The sequence below is a fragment of the Bombina bombina genome, chromosome 5 (genome assembly GCF_027579735.1).
Source record: "Bombina bombina isolate aBomBom1 chromosome 5, aBomBom1.pri, whole genome shotgun sequence".
Lineage (NCBI taxonomy): Eukaryota > Metazoa > Chordata > Amphibia > Anura > Bombinatoridae > Bombina > Bombina bombina.
The window spans coordinates 87,017,560-87,028,943 of NC_069503.1; positions in this window are offsets into that span (position 1 = coordinate 87,017,560).

The window sequence follows — 11,384 nt, forward strand, 5'->3', positions numbered from 1 at the left end:
ATCTTCCAGATATATACAACATAATGGTAGAAAATCTATTTAAGTGGGGCCATATCACAACTTTACAAATATATTAAAATCTTTGTTTTCTATCATTTCTATGAAACAATATTTTCTCCTGAAAGAAATGTTAAATCAGTTGTTTAAACATAAGTTAAATTACATACTGCAGTATTGGTATTGTACTTCATACTAATTCTCACTGTCAGACATTTTGTCATGTGCTCCACCCCCAGTCCTTTAACTTCTCTTGGTCAATACTGAGTTGTCTTAAATCACACTGCAAGGGGTGTGGGAGAGATAGGCACTAAAATGTTCATTTCAATTGTTATCTTTGATAGAGTTAAGAAAAGAAAGCATTTGTGTTTACAAAGAGTGATAATATAATGAGATATGTTTTTTGGCAAATTCAGTCCATTTAAAAGAACCATAAAATATAGAATTACAAAACCACAGATGCATAATAAAAATACAATGCAATAAAACTTACTATGAATTTAGCTGGGGGCGGAGCTTGGCAGCAGCTAAGATGGCTGCGTAATTCCATAGCTCCGTTAATCAGCACCACAATATCCCTTAGCCCTGCCCGATTGCCAAGATATAAACACCCCAGAGATGACCGGTGACATGCTTTAAGCAAGGAGCATTGCAGAACTATCATCTCGCTAACTTCCCACCTCTCCACGGCGATCTACTGCGGCTTAGCCGGATGGGCCCGGTCTCCTCAAAAGTGCCGCAACTATTTAACTCACCGCAATTGCACACCGCCGCTTGCTGTAACAAAGCTGGTCCTGCCGGGTGAATAGTGCCCTAAAGATTTTCTAGCGGACAATCTGATCGCGGCTGGCTTCTAAGGCAAGTAAAGGGTGCCATCATAACCACGCGCGCCGGAATAAATCAAAGGCGCATACCTCCGCAAAAGACAGGAAGCGGCCATAGTGAGGCCTAAAGCTGCATTAAACAGTGGCTGCAGATCACGGTCCCCTATTAAAGAGGCTACACTTACGCTGACACCGGCTTCTGATTCCCCTCTCTCTCAGTCTCCCTTTCAAAAATTGTGGCCAGAGGGGGTCACAAGATTACCTCAGTGACTGACACCTGCTCTCCCTGATCCTCTAGCTACATGGTCGCATAATCACAACCACAGATCTTCCTGCTATCATAGGCAGAATTGAGTATATCTGCCCTCTACTGTAGCCCATATGATAAACGGCTGTACCTGCTTACACCCTGAAATCAGCTTAACACAGAGCATCCTGTATAAAGAAATTAAATAGCAGGTAAAAGGGAATATTTTATATAGAGGGGAGAACAGGGGCCTCATTTTTCACAGAAGGCCTTTGCAAAGATACAGGCCATTAAATTATTTGCGGGACTTGTAGTTAAGCTAAAATTGGAGGGACTGTCACACATTCCACTGATATAGCAGGGCCAGCACAGAGAGGAGGGGCTCACCATATAAGCACGCAGAAACCTATGATTTACCATGAATGCCAAACGCTCTGCAAAGCTTAACAAGACACCAAAATCATCTGGCCATAAAGACAGCCTGGTGGATCAATATTTTTCTCCCCCGGGATCAAAAAATATGGCGAATAGGGAGATCAGTGTCTCACCATTAAAAAAATTGTCAGCCCCACAGAGGAATATAGACGACATGGAAGAAAGTACCCCTGTACCCAACAATATTCTATCTAAACTAGCGTCCAAACAGGACATAGCGGATATCATTCGGTCCTGCATACGAGAAGAAATCGCTGAGATAAAGCAAGACCTACACTCAGTGGGTAACAGGGTAGAGGCACTTGAAGAGTTCACCGATCAACTTCAAGTAGAAATTAATGAGACCCAGGACACCACAAATCATCACACGACGCTTATTGCTGAACTTCATGATAAGATTGAAGATCTTGAAAATCGCAGTCGTCGGAAGAATCTTAGGATTCGAGGAGTGCCAGAATCGGTGCTGCCTAAGGACTTCCCACTCTACCTACCTGCTTTGTTTGCCCACCTTAGGAATACCTCACCTACCACGGACATTCCATGGGTCAGAGCCCACAGGGCCCTTAGACCGAAACCCCCTGACACGGCACCCCCCAGAGATATCATTATGAAGTTTAAGGAGTTTCGTGAGAAAGAGGAGCTCCTGAACCTCTCCCGAAAAAATCAGCCTGTGAAGTTTAGGGGGGTGGTCCTTCAACTTTACCAAGATTTATCTCAAAGGACTTTACAGAGGAGAAGGGATTTATCTTGTTTAACCATGCTCCTTCGCCAAAAGAAGATCCTTTACAGATGGGGGTTCCCATTTCATCTTTATGTTTTACACGGGAACAGAAAATTGATCTGCAAGTCTCAAGATGATATCAGCGACTTCTGTGCCGCACTAGAAATCGACCCCCCGGCGGGTTTCTCTGTGGAAGAATCAGCAGAGCCTCCTAGGAAGAAGAGGCTGGCCAGGCCGGAGCCGGGAAACTGGCACCGAGTACCTTCTAAACCAAAGAGCACACAGTCAGCGGAACATTAAAACTCTCTAAATTTGAGACTCTTTTCGAGAGGGTTCCCCCTCGTATGAGTCTTTTCCCTTTTTTTTTTTTTCTTTCTGTATTAGCAGCCGAGACAGGCTGTGTCACTCCCCATACTGGATAGGAGCCTTGGTAAAGTATGACTAATGTTATTTCTATATGTGTTTATTAGTTTCATTTGAGTTTCTAATGTTATTAATTGCTCTTCCCTCCCTGCGGAAGCAGGGAATTTTTATGCATGATGTTAGCCGTTCATTTCCTCGGGCCTCTGGGGAGGGGGCCCGCGAAAGTGGGCCCCCTCCTGCCAGAGATCAGACGAGGTGGCCATCGGGAAGTAGACAGAATTCAGAGTATTGTGCTAGGAGTGGTAGCTGATTAATACTCCCCCCTTACACAGTTTTTTTGCCACATGACTTTTATGTTATTAAGATACTTTTCACTTCGATTTCATTTATGCTATTTGTTAAAAATTAGCTTAATGGTTTTATTGCTGATGCTGCGCGGCGGAGACACAGGTTCGCAGGTTTGTCCCGAATCACATTCTCATACACAGACCCACAGGAAGTATAGAGTTTATCATGTGCCACGTATAACTATGTATTCGATCTCATTATCACATTATGGCCACAAGTAGTAGCAAAACTATAACGCTGCTTAGTCAGAACGCCAAGGGTTTAAACTCTGCCCAAAAGCGCTCCCTAGCTATGCGTGACCTCCGCAGAAAGGGGGGTGATATTATCTTTCTGCAAGAGAAGCATTTTTTAAAGGGAAGGGAACCAGGTTATTTTTGGGGGTACTATACACAATGTTTCCATAGCTCTTTTGATCATAAACGTAATGGGGTGAGTATCCTCATGAGTAAACACTTACCCTTTACTCACATACAAACACATACAGACACTGAAGGCAGATTTTTATGTATCACAGGCTTACTATTTGGCTCCCCTATAACTCTGGTCAGCATGTATGCTCCTAATGTTAGACAACTCCCTTTTTTAAAAAAATGCTTTGCACAAATCCTTGACCATGGGATTGGAGCCCTTTATCTTGGGGGAGACCTCAATATCCCCATACAACCGACTCTTGATACTACCAACCCCAGGCCTTCGACCCCAAAGCACACAATTAAACAACTATGGCGGATAATGCTAGATCAGACCCTATTTGATATTTGGAGATTCAAAAATCCTGGGAAGAGAGACTACACTTTCTTTTCTGCCCCCCACCGCTCTTACAGCAGAATTGACTACCATCTAGCAAACCAAAAAGGTCTAGCCAATGTTTTATCTTCCAGGCTCTCTCATACAGTATGGTCAGACCACTCCGCGGTTCTTACGCGGCTTCAGTGGCCTTCTGTCCCCAAATCCGCTTTCCTTTGGAGGTTGGACGAAAATTTACTAAATTTCCCAGATTTCAAAGACAAGTTAGAGAAACTCCTCCCCGAATATTTCCACTTTAACTCCCTACCTGAGACAGACCCCTTTATTGTGTGGGAGGCACACAAATGCTTCATAAGGGGGGAATTCATTAAGTACCAAGCCCAGGCCAGACAGAAAGCGAGATCGCTGTATAAAGCTTCCACTGACCTGCTTTCCAAGCTAGAGTATGATCATAAGCGTGACCCCACTTCCTCACAAATTCTCGCAGACCTGGAAAAGGCTAGAAAGACAGTACACGACCAATTAATAAATGAAGCTAACATTTTGGCCCTAAAAACTAGACAGAAATTTTATTTTGAGAGTAACCGGGCTGGCAAGCTTCTGGCCCGCTCCCTTAAGTTGAAAAAGCTAAAATCCTATATACATGAGATACGCACCCCTACACAACAAAAAGTGAATACTACGCCCGAAATCCTCTCCCAATTCCTGACATACTACTCTGAACTATATAATTTACCAAAACCCGCAGCACTTGCTGATAGTGAAAGCATCATAAAGACGTACCTACTGAACACGTCCCTTCCCCAGCTCACCCCCGACCAGGCGGAGGAATTAGAAGCCCCGTTCTCACCGATAGAAATTCTAGCTGCCCTTAAACAACTCCCCGCGGGCAAAAGTCCAGGCCCGGGTGGCTTCACCGCTTCATATTACAAGAAATTCGCATCAATCCTCCTTCCTCACCTATGCACCATATTTAACACCGCCGACGGAGAACACCCATTCCTTCCCACCATGCTTGAAGCCCACATTGCTGTAATCCCTAAGCCCGGCAAGCCTCCTGATACCCCTTCTAATTTCCGCCCCATATCATTACTGAATGTAGACGTAAAGCTTTATGCGATACTTATAGCCTCTAGAATCAACAAGTTCCTGCCGTCTCTGATACACCTAAATCAAGTAGGTTTTGTGCCCCATAGAGAGGCACGCGATAATACTCTCAAGGTGCTTAATCTGTTAGAATATTCCCGAACACACAAGATACCGTCTATTTTTTTGACCATTGATGCCGAGAAGGCCTTTGATAGGCTGGATTGGCTAGTCTTGAGATCCACTTTAGAAAGATTTGGCATGGGGGAGACCCTGATAGGGAAAATATTTGCTCTCTATAATAAACCAAAGGCCCGTATTAAATTGAATGATTCTTTGTCAGATCCCCTTCCCATATTAAACGGAACAAGACAGGGCTGCCCTCTTTCCCCCCTACTTTTTATCCTAGCTATGGAGGTACTAGCAGCTAAAGTTAGGGATGACGATAAAATACATGGCATTCAAATTGCAGATACGCAATATAAAACAACACTCTATGCTGATGATGTGCTATTTTCCTTCACTTCCCCCTTACAGTCTCTCTCTGCATTAATGCCGATCATCGAGCAATATAGCAGCTTATCTAATTTTAAAATAAATATGTCAAAATCCGAATTTATAGGGGTTGGGATCACTGGACATATAGCTAACACAATTATCTCACAATTCCATTTTACACAAAAGCATGATACCATCAAATATCTGGGAATACAGATTTCACTTTCTAGAGACTCCTTATTTCAAGCGAATTACCAGACCCTGCTTAAAACCATAAGAACGGACCTGTTGGCTTGGCGGAATAAACATCTATCTTGGCTGGGAAGGATTCAGGCTTTTAAGATGAGCATCTTGCCCCGCTTTCTTTATCTATTTCAGACGGTCCCTCTACAACTCTCTTCCCAATTCTTAGGTGCTGCGCAGGCGTTTGTTAATGATTTTATTTGGGCGCATAAACACCCTAGAATGTCTAAGTCCACACTCTATAGAAACAGGGACAGAGGAGGCCTGGGAGTACCCAACCTTATGTTCTATCACCAGGCGGCACAACTGACTAGAATAGTAGACTGGTGTAAAAATATCAAAGACAAGGAGCGGGTGAAACTTGAGCATGACCTGGTAGGCACTAAGAGTTTAGGGGCACTTTGCTGGACCTCTAGATATCACAGAAATATGCCATTGCACACCCCTACATTAGTGTCAGCTACACTCTTTACATGGGATCGCCTCGCTAGTAATCAGAGAGGTATCTCTTCAATCCCTTCCCCGCTAACTCCCTTACTCCACAATGGGGACTTCCCTCCGCTGCGACACTGCTGGTCAGGAGATTCCTACACTGTTTCGGCGGGCTTACCTTGTTGCCAAGTTATCGAGAATGGGACTATCCTATCTAAAGCTGCAATAGTCGATAAAGATATCCCCTTCTTTACTAGATGGTTGGAATACTTGCAGCTCTCCCACTTTCTCTCTAGTCATAGAGACAAATCTTTCCTTGTCCGCAGTTTAACCCCCTTTGAGACGCTTTGCTGGTCCCCACAGGTGACGAAGGGTACGCTCTCGGCAGCCTATAAAATTTTAATTGCAGTACATTCTAAAAATCTACCGCCATACACTAATGTCTGGGAAGCCGAGCTGGGCATGTCTATTCCTTTAAAGACTTGGGACGCCATATTCCAGCAAATGGGTAAGGCGCCCTCATCAATGAGTATCACAGAGACCAATATGAAATTACTGGGGAGGTGGTATTTATATCCCAGCAGACTGGCAAAGATCTACCCACGGTCTGATCCACTCTGCTGGAGAGGTTGCAAGCAACTTGGCAACCTCAGTCATATATGGTGGGACTGTCCCCTCCTCCAGCGGTACTGGACGGACGTTAATGGAGAAATCCAGAGAGTGCTCTCACAGAGCATCCCTTTTGACCCCCTGACGATGCTATTTAACAAGCCACCCAGGATCAAATGTAAGTACAAAACCGCTTTACTATACATCATGCTTAGCGGTGCTAAGCAATTAATCCCCAGACTATGGAAACAGTGCAACACTCCCACTAAGCTAGAATGGTCACGAAATGTCACACTTCTCTTATCGCTAGAAAAATTTCATTATCACAAAACCAACAGACTAGATTTTTACTGTTCCATGTTGTTTTATTGGGAGACATACACCCACTCGGAAGCTACGACACTATCCCAACCCACTGTATCGGTATAAACCCTCCTTACCCAAGGCATTCACACTAGATACCCGTGCTCCTGTAGGGACAGGAGATACCCTAGTGCCCAACTTCACACGTTATTTAGTCTTTCGACACATGATCTACAGAGTTTAAGGCTACTAACATAGGATCAATGTTTATTAATTCCTGAGTTGGCCTGATATATGGCAATATAACCCTGTAATGTGAAATAATTATATTCTACGATGAAATGAGACAATGCAATGCTCTTATATGTTATATGTCACATCCCCCAGGTGAATACCACCTTGGGTAGATCTTCTTATATAAACTGTTGGTCTTATATTTGTTTAACCATAATACTGGAGTGTCTCCTGCTGCGCAGCAATGTTTGTTATTCGATGTTTGATGTTTATTGTTGTTTATTATACCGTATTGTTTCTTTGTTTAAATTACAAATACCAACGGACGTTTGGACCTGCTGAGACTTAATCGTTTACAATAATATGGATTAAAGAGACTTGAACATAAGGACTACTTCTATACAATCATCTGTTTATATTGTTTAGGATGAACATATGTCCTCTCGCAAGCTGTAATGTTGCTACGGCTTTTGTTAACATTGTACCCCTTTCTCTTTATTGATTCCAAATAAAGCTTGTTGGAAAAAAAAAAAAAAAAACTTACTATGAATTTAAAAAGAGCAATAGGTTGTTTTCTGCTAAATGTAATTCTGCACCTGTACCATGTGACAGCTATCAGCCAATAACAGACTCATAGTTTTATATAATGTGAACTCCTGCATATGCTAAGTAGGAGCCGCTGCCTCAGGTCATTTAAAGGCTGTGTACAATTTAATAATGAAAATAAATTACAAACAGCAAACAGTTATTTCACATAAAAACTAAACCTAAAGGTGAAATTTCCCATACACTTTATATTATTTTATACACTGGTAAAACAATTCATTAGAAACACATTAAAGGGACAGCAAAGTCACAATTAAACTTTTATGATTCAAATTTAAACAACTTTCCAATTTCTTTCTATTATCAAATCTGCTTTATTCCCTTGGGGACCTTTGTGGCAAAGCATATAATGCACTATGGTGCTTTAGCTGCTGATTAGTGGCACATACAAGTCTCTTGCCATTGGCTCACCTTATGTGCTCAGCTAGCTCCCAGTAGCGTATTGCTGCTGCTTCAATAAAGGATATCTAGAGAATGAAGCAAATATCATAATAGAAGTCAGTTGGAAGGTTGTTGAAAATGATATGTTCTATTTAAATGATAAAAAACATTTGTGGTTTCTTGTTATTTTAAGGAAAAAAACGAATTCACAGGACACTGTCCCTTTAAGTCTGTGATCATGTGACATAAACAGCAGCAGCTGAAGGTGCAGAATACACTTACTAAGGTCTTTACTAACAACAAGAATCAGTCACAGATCAGTGGGATAAATGTTCTGATGATAAACAGGTGCAGCTAATAGAAATAAGAAATGTATTATAAAATAACCTCATTACAAATTAAATAATATATTGCAAGAACTCTGTACACCTATATTGATTTAAATTGTGATGTAGGCCTCTTTTTTCATAGGTTCTTAACTGTACCGTTTGTTTGTCTCAATAAAAAACTTTAAAAAAATAAAAATAAAATAATATGCAGATCACAAGATATTTATGATTAGATCAGTTTATGTGATGAGACTGATACAACAGGGCCATAAACTGAGTGATATTTATTGGTCAGTCCAGCCCCAACATACCAGGCAATTCTCCTCTGAACAAGGAACATGACAACCCCAGATGATTGTTTTGGCCTCCTTTGGGCCTCGTCAGTGAGGTGCAGCTATATCCCTTTAAGCACATTGGGCAAGGAGTCCACATCTGGTTTCCCGGCTTCTTGGGTGGTAACTTGCCACAGAACAAGCTATTATGCTATTGTTCATTCCCAGGTTGATCGCGTCTCTCTTTTTATTTATGTATAATATTAACAAGTTATTAGATACATATGAGATACAATGCTGAGTATTTCAATACTAATAATTTTACCCTTTTATTATTTGTTCACTAATTGTAATATCTAATGTTTCTCTTTCTAATCTTTCTAGCATACATTACATTTCACACACATATATATATAATATATATATAATTCTACATATATAAATTGCTGTACTCTGCAGCTAACTGTGTGCTTTTGTAATTAGTTACTGTATTACTTTTTGTATTTAAAAGAAGCCCCCATCAGAAATGTAACGTTTATTTCCATACATATGATAATTACTTATATACATATATACAAAACATATTGCTCTGCCATTTCTAAATTAACAGACCTGCAGTTGTGTGTGTTTGATATAATATGCATCATCTAGCATTGTTTTAAAATAAGAAAATAGTAAAAAAAGAAACAAAAAAAACTTTATATAAAATGTTAAGTCTGTAAAACTGCATATATTTAGATTGAAATATGTTTTATTGAACATTTTGTAAAGGGAAAAACATATATTGAAATGTAGAGTCCAAAAAATGTTAAATAAAAATAAAAATTTCTTTCCTTTACTACTTAAATGCAGTAAAAGAAAAGTATACAGAAATAAATACAAATAACTGTCAATATTTGAAAAAGACAGTAAAAAACAGTGTACAGACCAGTGACCAATAGAAATGGAGAACTGGTTAACCTAGAACAAAGTGACCAATCAGCTTGATAATAGAGCCTATAAACTGTCTAACATCAAACAGCAAATCCTCTTTCTTGGCATCTGTTGAAGGAAAAACCAAGTCCATGATGAAAAAATAACTCCAACCAAAAAGGCAACAAAAAATACTGAAGAGGAGAATCCTGAAGAAAAAGACCATCCACAAGGAAATATCCAAATGATGTGAAGAATTTGACAACCAACTGGAACTTTGCAGAAACTGGAATAAACTTGATTGAAGTGATGCCTTGTCACTCAAATGAGAAGGAACAAAACCACTTAAAATGATATCCTGGTTATGGATTGGTAACTAAAACAAATGTACAATAAATAAGATTAATTATATGATAATACATATAACGGGAGGGAAAAAATATACACAGTCAATGAAGAGGATGGAAAATACTCGTCTCTGTGTCTTTCATAAAATCTAGATTATACCTTCATAATTTAGGATAATCCGAATTTTATTACAAGACCAGAGACTCATATTTTGCTAGTTTAAAGCAACTAACAAAATAAATTAAGAGAGGCATGTTCAATGGGTTTAAAATAAAATTATTTAAATATGGAATCTGAAGACCAGTCAGCTGCATCCAAAATTTGTTGAAGGGTAGCAGCTTTCAAAAATGCTTTAGAAGCGGCTGATCCTCTAACAGAGTGAGCGGAAAAAGACAAATCAATACCTGCGTCACTCATAACCCATTTAACCCACCTGGCAATAGAGGTAGACGACACAGGATGATGAGGAGGTACAAAAGATAACAAAAGTTGATTAGAAGAAGAAGTACGAAAGGAAGAAGTTCTACGTTCATATTCCTTGAGACATACAACCACACAGAGAATTCTATCAGCCAATCGGAATTCAAGGGACGCCATCTTGGATGACGTCATTTAAAGGAACCTTCAGTGTATGGCTGGGACCGTATGAAGAGGATGCTCCATGCCGGATGTCTTGAAGATGGAGCCGCTCCGGTCGGAAGGATGAAGATAGAAGATGCTGTCTGGATGAAGACTTCTTGCCGCTTGGATGAAGACTTCTCCCGGCTTCGTTGAGGACTTTTTGCCGATTCGATGAGAACTTCTGCCCGCTTGGGTGAGGATGGATGTCGGGTCTTCAAAAACTGTAAGTGGATCTTCAGGGGGTTAGTGTTAGTTTTTTTTTTTTAAGCGTTTCTTGCGTGGGTTTTATTTTTAACTTAGGGACTTTGGGCACCGAAAAAGAGCTAAATGCCCTTTTAAGGACAATGCCCATTCAAATGCCGTTTTCAGGGCAATGGGGAGCTTAGGTTTTTTAGGAAGTTTTTTTTTTTAGGGGGGTTGGTTTTGTGGGTGGTTGTCAGGGTGCCAGGAATCAGACTGAGACGAGAAGTGCAAAAATAATCACACCTTTATTAACAGCAAAAAATAATAAAACGTCCACAAGTCAAATAACAAGCCAGGGATAGGCAAGGTGTCCGTATACGTATAAATGTAACGTATAAAACGTATAAAATGTAGTGTGAATAAAGTTAGTGGCTTGTCAAGAGACTGCTAGCGATATTGGGTGATAAGTAATGGAATAAATAAAGCCTGAGTGAAATACTGGATGTGTATCTGCATCTGTATAATAACACCCAGCACTATATAATGACACAGTAGTGACACTGGCACATGCGTATAGCCAGACAAGGGCTGGTTATAGGGTCAGTGGTATCTGCATCAGTATAACACCCAGCGCTATACAATGAC